Below are 9629 nucleotides of genomic sequence, written 5' to 3' on the forward strand. Positions count from 1 at the left end.
ACACAGATTTGCTCACTCCCCAGGACTCACTGACGGGGTGCAGAGGTTCTTAGAAAGCATATCGTCCAGGTAAACAGTGTCCTGTTCTGAGAAGCACCTTTTCCCTCTCCTCTTAGACACACTCCCTCTTAGCCGGAAGCCAGCCTTGGGACTCACCCCATATATTCAATTAACAAAGGCTACTGTCACTTCCCAACAATGACAGCAACGTGACTCCCCACTGTTCTCAGAATTTTCAATTGGTGGGCAACACTGTTCTATCCATGGGGCACTTTTCTAGCTTTAACCTAGATTTGTAATTAGGACTATAACAATCCTCCCTCCTCCCGAAGTCCAAGATGGTGGCTGCACAGGACCCTCCCGGGAGCAAATCAAATGCACAGGTTTCAGGTGCAACAGGCGAGACAACTGGGGGCTGAAGGAGCAGCTTCTGACAACAAACAAGACAAAGAGAGGGAACCGAGGAGCCTGGGGAGCCAGCGGGCCCGTGGGAGCTACGGGACCGCTCCAGCCTGGAAATGCTCCAGGGCTCTGACCTGCAATGTCCCTGCAGGAAGGTCACAGCTCCCTGCCTGCGCATTCTGCCCGGGGAAGCGGGGAGAGCCAGCAGGAACTCAGCCCCTCACCACAGCCCCGGGCCTGGGAGGTCAGGGCAGGCTCGGGGCCCAGGTGCCTCCGCGGCTGCGTGACTCCAAGCGCTTCCCCAAACCACCAGCACCTGCGGCCGGCCCTTTCTAAGGGAAGCACTGCCGGTACCACAAACAAGGAGACACTGTGCGGAGCAGTTCTCGGAGGCCAGAGGGGCTGGCAGGTGCCATGGTTCATGGCGCCCTCCGTCTCCAGACGGAGGCTCTGGCCTACCTGCAAGAGGACTGCAGCAAGTTCCGGACACACGCGCGAGCCCCTTGTGGCCCGAGCCAAGCGGGCAGGCAGTGTTAACCGGCCACAAAACACACACCGGCCCTGGCCTCCCAGCCAAGGTGCTCCGGCTGGGGAGGCCGGGCCCGAATGCCTGAAGCCCCTGCTCCGCTCCCACCTGGGGCCTAACCACCCTGCACACACAGTCTACACAGAGCCTGCGTCTACATAATGCCGCCTTCCCAAGACTGGGAGAGACAGCTATTCTGTCTCATTCATATAAACAAGTACAGAAAGCAAAACCAAATGAAAAGACATAAGAGTATCTTCTGAAAAATCCTCAGGAAAAAAACCCCTAAGTAAACAGAAATAAAGAATTCAAAGAAATAGTCATGAGGATTCTCACCAAGCCTGAGAGTAGATGAATGGATACAGAAACAGTGATATATATATAATGGAATATTATTCATTAATAAAATATAATGAAATTTTGGCATTTGTGACAACATGGATGGATCTAGAGGGTATTATGCTAAGTAAAATAAGTTAGGCAGGGAAAGATAAATACTGTATGATCTTACTTATGTATATGAAATCTGAAATAAACCAAAATAAATAAATAAACAAAAGAAAAACAGACTCATATAGAGATATAGAGAACAAGCTATTGATTACCAAAAAAAATTTTTAAATAAATTAATCAGCAGTATTCCTTACTAAGCACTCCAAAGAAAAATGCACTGAACTTCCGTTGACTTTTGGGAGCTATATAATTCTTTATTGTAAAAAATAAAAATTCTTACTTAGAAGTGCTGATTTCCTTTATAAAGAATTCACCATGCTTTGAAAGAAATCTCTTAGTGCATACAACACATGACTCCACTGATACAATGTACCAATACACTTGGCTTTTCAGTCTGACCTTGTCACATAAAGTTCTGGAGAACAATCACTACAGGGCTCACAGATAATGAAAAGGTAAGGTTCTTCTGAATAAACAAAAATTATGAGAAGGAAAACTCTTGATTTGAAAGCAAACGTTAAAAATGTGTTGAGTGGCATTAACTGCTTAAAAAAGGAAAGTTACTTCTGAAGATATTCAGAAATTCTCAAGGAGAAAAAAATAGAAGTAGCGTGCAGACCTCCAGAGGTGGGACAGCCCTGGAGGCCTCGCCTAAGAGTTGCAGTCTGGATGCTACCTCTGCACCCAATACCCCAACCCTTTGTCCTGCCTTGCTGCCAGCTGGTCCCAGAGTCATCAAGCAGTGCTAAATATAGGCCAGCCTTCGTTCTTTTTCTCTGTGCTGCGGAAATGATCATATTTTAGTCCACATGAAAGCAAAACAAGTGACTACTTTTTCTGGAAAGCATATGTTTATAATTCCTAATTTTGCAAGAACCGGGCAGTGTAAATTCAGTTTATTAAACATGAATTTAGCACATTTGCCAAAGTGGTGATATTCATTCCTGCTGAACTTGAAATTATCTTGGATGTTAAAAGAGATCTTTAATTATGTATAGACAAAGAACAACAGAACACAATGTATCGGGTTGTTTTGTTTTTTGGGTTTTTTTTTTCCAAGAGCAAGAAAATGATAGGTTAAACATTTACTGTTCTTACAGTCTTCGTTTTATTTCCACCAAGTTCTGAAGTAAGTAACATTTTTATTTTGGCATTAAAAGACCTCCACTGTATGAAATATACAGGTTTACGATTGGCCAGATGTTTTTCCACTGGATTCAATTGGCTATTAGGAATTCACAAAAATTGGCTTCTCCAATTTTCCATGGTTTAACATATGGAAATGGCCAGAGAAGAATAACTATGTGTAGGTGAAGAGCTGTTGTGTTTGCCAAAGACATTTATACACAGCATCTCATTCTGAGCCTCCTGTAACCCTGTGATACAAATTACTCTTTTCTGACTCTACCACAACGATGGAGTTAAAAAAATCATTTCACAGGAGGAAAAATTCTAGAGAAGTTAGGCAATTTGACCAAGGTTTCATAACTAATCATGGAGGAACTGGAACTAGAACTCAGACTCTCTAACTCCCAGATCGCTCCTTTTTACCACACGTTCTATCTGAATTTTCCAGTAGAGTCTGGTGGCCATTGGCAACATGAACTCCTGTGCTGGTAAAGAGGTTTCTTAACAAAGTACATTTATGGTGGTGCTGAGAGTTCCCGAGGCCTTCTGAAGAATTCTGAGTGCACCCCCAAGCTCATCCCTCACCTGCCCTGAGTACACAGGACCTGACTTTAGTGCTGATCTCGCCTGCCCATGCCTACTCATCAGTGTGACTGCCAGGAGTGCTGTGTTGAGAAGGCATCTTTGGCTGATTATTCCAGGATCAGTGAGCAAAAACGCCATGAACATTGGCCAGTGGACAAGGGCAGGAAATGGGAGTATGACTTGAGGGTCAGTGATGTGGGGCTTGGCTTTACATGGCATAATTCTGACCTGAAGGTGAGCATTTTCTTACAAGCCTGTCCTGAATACTTGTGCCACACATAATTGTGGCTTCAGATGACTGGGATCCCTTCAGAGTACAGATCCTTTTTTTCTTTTGGGGAATGTAGGTGGGAGGGGAAAGGTAGCACACTGTGTAAACCATTACTCATTAAAATCTCAAATCTAGTACTGCCTTTATCAGATTCTTTATGAGATCTTCAAGGCTTTCCAACTGGAAGTCTCCCCTCAGTGTTTCCTTGAGCAAGTTCTGAGGTAAGCAGTGCCTTCAACTTGACTGCTCTAGACAGCATTTGTTCCTCTGTGCACTGCAGGCTCCCTACTTCCTATGGACTACACCCACTGCTTACCTGCCTATCCGTGCAGGCCCCTGGCTTTCCATCTCATAGGCACAGGACATGGCATGGGAAACAGAGAGGCAAGAGGCTTGGCTCCAGAGAGAATGGGGCACCTGCATTTTGGAGTACCCAGGCAATAGGGCAAGATTGAAAAAGGGAGGCTGCCAAGTGAGAGGGGTTACTGAGATACAATAAAAATACACCAGACAGTTTTGCTTATCATTGAACCACCACAGTCAGCTATCGCTGCCAGCTGACAGTTTGCAAACAAGCTGAACCTTCAGCATCAAATAACATCAGAAAAAGGGGTCTCCTCCCCCACCCCCACGTCTTGCACCAAAGGTGGGCAGGATTGGCAGCAGCACGGGCAGGAGGGTAGATTTCTCTCCTAATCCTAAATGCAGGGAGCATGTGATCTGGTGAATAGCTTCCTACTTTGTGGAAATGCTCTCTCATTTGCTTGTTCTCTACCCTCACTGCCTCATGACAAACTATTTCTTTATAGAGTCCCTGTGCTACCCTGTACCGCATGGAGAGTCTTACTGCTTTTGATCTCTTTCTGATTAGTTAATCCGTTTGCATGCTCAGGTTTGTTGTTTGTACATACTCTTTTTTAAACTGATAAAAAGGCAAAGGAAAAGCAATGCACTCTTTGATTTTTATCTCCTGCAGATTGAAAATGAATTCTAAGTGTGTTTTCAGAAGTGCCTTGCTTCCTCCTAGATTTCATTTTTGTGAGGCTAAGAAAGCAATTGAACAAGGAGTGAGGGTTGCAGGGACTACAAATATGACTCTGTATTAGATTGTGCTGATGGCATGCATCAAACGGAATATCTTTTTCTATGTACTTATTTTCTTCACTTTCAAATCTGAAATTATGAGGGGAGCATATGTTAGTATTTTCGTATTAACTTGTGTTTATTTATTTATATCTACATTAGTCTAGTAAAGATTTAAGGCAGCATAATGTTTGAATTTCTGGTCTATGTTCAGGAGCAGTTCTATTTGATTTTTTAAAAATCAAGTCCACTTGTTAATGATTGGCATGTTAATGATTTAATGAATACATTGGGTTTGATTCATTTACATCATCATTTACATTTTGTCAAGGTGTGTTTTCAAGGAAACACTTGAGGTCCTACTCAAAGTACTCCATTTCTCAGCATGAGGGCCTTTTATTTTCCATAAGCAAAACAAAGCTGAGCCTTGGAAGTCTGGCTGGCATCTAAGTCAGGAGAGGGAAAGTAATCTCACCAAGGTTTCTCAAACCTGGAGGAGCCCACTTTTTCTATGTCTATGTTTGTCCTAAAAGGTTCATTTCTCTATAAGGTACATAAGTCTATACAATTTCTAAAAGAAATCTAGGCGTGACCAATAGCCACCTACCCCAGCAGGCTGAGGAAATGCCCAGAAAGCCTCAGGACCCAGGCACAGGGCCTGTTTTGCACCCGGTGAAGAAAGCTGCGTGTCCTGCGGAGCCTCGAAGTCAGGGTGTGGCTGGGCATCCTTTGCAGGTCCAAGCTGAGTCATGTTCATGTGGAATAGAGTGGTTAGGGCGAACCAGTGGTATTTGAGATGATTTTAGTAGGACACAGGCAGAACATCAAAAGATGTTTGAAGGCATTGTGAAAAAAATCATTCTCTGTTGTCATTTTCATTTCTCTTTCAGTACTTCCAATGACATTAAGGAGCAAGTCTCCCCTCAGTGTTTAGTGGACATGTCACACCCCTCTCACTCCTGCTGAATTCATTGTCAACAAAGAGCGGCATTGGATAAAAACCTTGTGTGAGCCCTGGCTGGTGTGGCTGAATTGGTTGAACATTGTCCCATACACCAAAAGTGGTGGTTTGGTTCCTGGTCAGGGCACATCCCCAGGTTGCAGGTTTGATCCCTGGTCAGGGCACATGTGGGAGACAGCTAATTGCTGTTTCTCTCTCTCTCTTTGTCCCTTCCTCTCTCTAAAATTAAAAAAATAAAAATAAATAATAAAGCCGTGGGTAAGAAACAGTAGTTAGCTAGTCTAGTGTTTCACTTTTTTTGTATTTGGACTCATGTTCACCCTTTCTACCAGGTGATGCCAGTCGTCCATTTGAGGAGTGATATAAAGTCATCTTCTGAAATAAATATATCCAAGTATTTTTAAAAATAAAATTAAAGAAAAAATTAAGTGAATTAGATAGGTGGCAAGTAAATGATGACATTTGGGTAACGGGAGGAATAAGATAAAGGGCCTCCAAGGAAAGACAAGCCGCTATGTCCTGAGAAGAGAGTCCGCATTGACGCCAGCAGAGCTGAGCCTGAGACCAGTGCTCCTCTGAGAAGCCGCGGGAGGCGATGAACGCCTGCCTATTGGCTTCCCCACGGATAAGCTGGATATGATCAAAATATCAACTTTTCACTGATGGGTGGTTTAGGATCAAATGAGATATTGTAGGAGACAGGCTTATCACACATTGTGACGTATTATACCCATGTAGGGGACTCCAACAATAAATGAGTGGTGGGGGAGGGGTAAGAAAGAGAAAAGGAAGTTCAGTTGAAGGAAACTAGTTCATTAGCTAGAAAGAAAATTCTGCTGTGGCTGTAAGTGGGCCTGGTTCTTGGAAAAGCAGGAAGAGGCCCCAAATGTGGCTTGTCTTGCAGAAGGGTAGGTATCAGAAGAATAAAAATATCAAAATCAAACAAACAGAAAAAACTGGCTTCAATTGGAGGACCCAGCAGGAGGGATGAGAAAGCTTAGGAGCCCCTGAGCCTGGGTGCAGCTCTCCTGAGGATGAAGTGCCTCACCTTCCACCTGCTCCTGTCCATCCACAGGAGACTGCACGCTGACAGGTCCCCACACCTGCAGCTCAGCAGCCTGGCCCCCTTACACACCCAGCTGCTGAATGGGCTGCCCCACGGGTCCTAGATGGAAAGGGACAGACACAGCAAACCCCACGAGGCAACCATGGTGTCAGTTTCCCTTGGTGCTTAGCATACATGTGGGAACAGTGCCTGACAGAGTGGGTGCCCAGGAAGCATTTGTTAAGAGAGTAAAAGGGAGAAGAAAGGGAGTGGGGAAGGGGAAGAGAGACGGGGAAAGGAAGAGGGAAAAAGCTCCGTTTCCAGGCCACAGCCCAGGCTGCAGAGGCTGAGGCAGCATTCCATCCCGGGCACCCTGCTCCTCTCCCTGGAGGTGACAGCAAACGCAGCAAGGTTCCTGAGCGCAGGTCTGAGTCCAGAGGAACTGACTTTCTTCACCTTGACCACTTGCTAGTGTGTGACACGGGGCAGGTTACTAACGTCCCCAAATGTCTTCTCTCTGCAGCGTGGGAGTGATCAGCCCAGCTTCAGAGAGTTACTGCTCATATTAAATGAGATAAAATATGTGCACGTGGTCGATGGGCCTGAATTGTATCTTTAAGTATCCCTGTTGCTATTACAGTCCCTGCAAAAAGGCAGAGAAATCATTTTGATTATGTTAAAAGTGGGACATGATATGGATTTTCATTCCATAAACATACTCTTATACTTTTGCTTCCTAATTAGACTGTTATCTGTCATGCCTGTAATTCCTGTGTAATGAAATTGAAATTAAATGTCAATTTACTTTGAATTACAGAGTAATTCTATGTAGACATGCCACGCACTCTGCATTTCGTTAGAAGATGACAACCAAAAATACCCTGACAGTCCCTCTGTAATTACAAGTGATCTGATTAGGATCAGTGTGACAAACTACCTGCCAAAGCCTGACAAGAAAAACCTGAGCTGGCGGAGGGGTCGACAGAGGTTAGGCGCAGGAGGGAGGGACGCGGGAGCTCACCGCGGACCTCACCCTTCCCCAGGAACCCGCAATATCCTGACCCAGTGGAAATCACTTTTGCAGGCAGTGGGGGCGATCCTCTAAAAGAAAAAACAAAAACACTTAGCTACAGAACATGCTAAATGGCGCTGCTTCCTCTTCACTCTCTACCCCAGCTCCTTGAATGAAGTTGGTGTCTGAGGTCTTGAATCCCCGTGCCTCAAAGACAGCCATGAATGTACAGAGAATCCTTCAGTCCTCACCCAGGAATTTTATCTTTCTGTAATGCACAAAGGGGCTTCCATCCTGTGACTTAAAAAAAAAAAAAAAAAAGGAAAGGCAATACGGCAGATAACATGAGGAAATGGTGAAGAGCAAATGCGGTGTCCCCACTTCACGCAGGTTTGGAACTCCAGACTGGTCCGTTCTCCTACCCAAAAGGCAGCAAGAGCAACCGCTGATAGAAACTTTACCCAGAGGATCAAATGACTTTCAGTGTGTAGCTTAGGGTGACGTGACCTTTGCTTTCACACTCAGTCAGGACCCCATTTCTGCCAGTGCTTCTCCCCCTGTGAGCGCTCCTCTGGTAAACACCATCAGAGTGTTTTCTGGCCCTCCTCTGCCTGCCGCCTGACCCCGAATAAGATGCTTCGCTTTCCACCATCATGCTCCCTCGCTTCTCTTTAAATCGAAAGCTAATGCACATCCTAGCCCGGCTGCTATCGAGGTGGCATTGAGCCAGCTGTATGCTCGCCTGCTGGCCAAGGACATCGGCAATGTGAAACGGATTCTGATAGATCTGCCTGGAAATTTTTTAAGGTCACTGTGCTTGTTGCATCTGTCTCTTGTGTTCTGAATATTTCAGAGTTCTGCATAATGGGCAACGTGAAAAAGTCAACATTTCCCCCTTCTCGTCTGCCAAATTCCATGGATGAATTTAAAAACGCAACATTTTCTCTGAAAAGGAAATTGTTACAGCTGAGTAGCTTTTAAAACGAAGCCTACTATTGCCCAAAACATAAAGTCATCTGTCTTCCTAGATTGCCTTTTCTGGTAGGTCATTTTGGAATTCAAGAGAACCCAAATGGACCTCCAGGATTTCGGCTCGACATGTGATGAGCTTGGCTCTTCCTTTAACACTAATTTTAACTCAGCATGATTCTCCTGATCCAGAAGGTCAGCTCAGCTGTTCACAAACCAACAAGCCACGTGTTTGTCCTTGGCTTTACGTTTTCCTTTTTGTTTGACTAATTATTATCTGGACAGAGGACTTTAAAATTCTTTGGGTATGTAAAGAGATCCATTGCAAAGCCAGTGCCCCCAGGCCTCCAGCCCAGAGTCTCTCACTGTTAAATACCTGTGTGTATTTTCACACCTGCAGATGTCCCATGACTATAAAATGAGTAAAGATATATATATATATACTAGTGTCCGGTGCACAAAATTCATGCACATTAAAAGGGGATTAATTAGAGGAAATATTTTAATATTGCTATTTGCCCTTTCTCTATAATAGAAGTGTCAGAGATGAAAGAAAATTAGTAAAATGTATATGAAAATCTTCCTCCTGTCAGAGTCTGGGGCGCACCACGGGATGCAGAGTCAAGTCTCCGCCCACCCACGTGTGCCTCAAAATTGCGCGAGACCCAGACCTGACCAGCCCCACCCCCATTGGGCTAGATCCAGACCTGGCTGGTCCCACCCTTGTCAAGCCCCGCCAGGCAGGGTCGCAGCCTCAGGTCCCCTGGCACAGAGCTGGGCAAGGGGCACAGCCTGAGGTCCCCTGTCAAGCCCCACCAGGTGGGGGTCATGGCCTGAGATCCCCCATCAAGCCCCGTGGGTGGGGGGTGCAGCCTCAGGTACCCCAGCCCAGCACCAGGAGGGGGGCGCAGCCTCAGTTCCCTGTCAGGCCCTGCCAGGAGGGGGGTGCAGCCTCAGGTCCCATGTCAAGCCCTGCTGGGTGGGGGGGCACGGCCTGAGGTCCCCCAGCCCAGCACCAGGGCAGGGGGTGCACCTTGAGGTCCCCCGTCAATCCCTGCTGGGCGGAGGTGGGGGGCATGGCTTTAGGTCCCCTGGCCCAGTGCCGGGATGGGGTTGCTGCCTCAGGTCCCCTGGCCTGGCACCTGGGCGGTGGAGCGTGGCCTGAGGTCCCCCGTCAAGCCCCACTGGGCGAGG

General features: G+C 46.1%; 1 pseudogene; it reads left to right on the forward strand.

Annotated features, from left to right (window-relative positions):
* Positions 1–3142: 3142 nt before the first annotated feature.
* LOC102243579 overlaps positions 3143–9629 on the forward strand; it is a 17696-nt pseudogene continuing 11209 nt past the window's right edge.

Source organism: Myotis brandtii, unplaced genomic scaffold, assembly GCF_000412655.1.
Source record: "Myotis brandtii unplaced genomic scaffold, ASM41265v1 scaffold1105, whole genome shotgun sequence".
NCBI classification, from domain to species: Eukaryota; Metazoa; Chordata; class Mammalia; order Chiroptera; family Vespertilionidae; genus Myotis; species Myotis brandtii.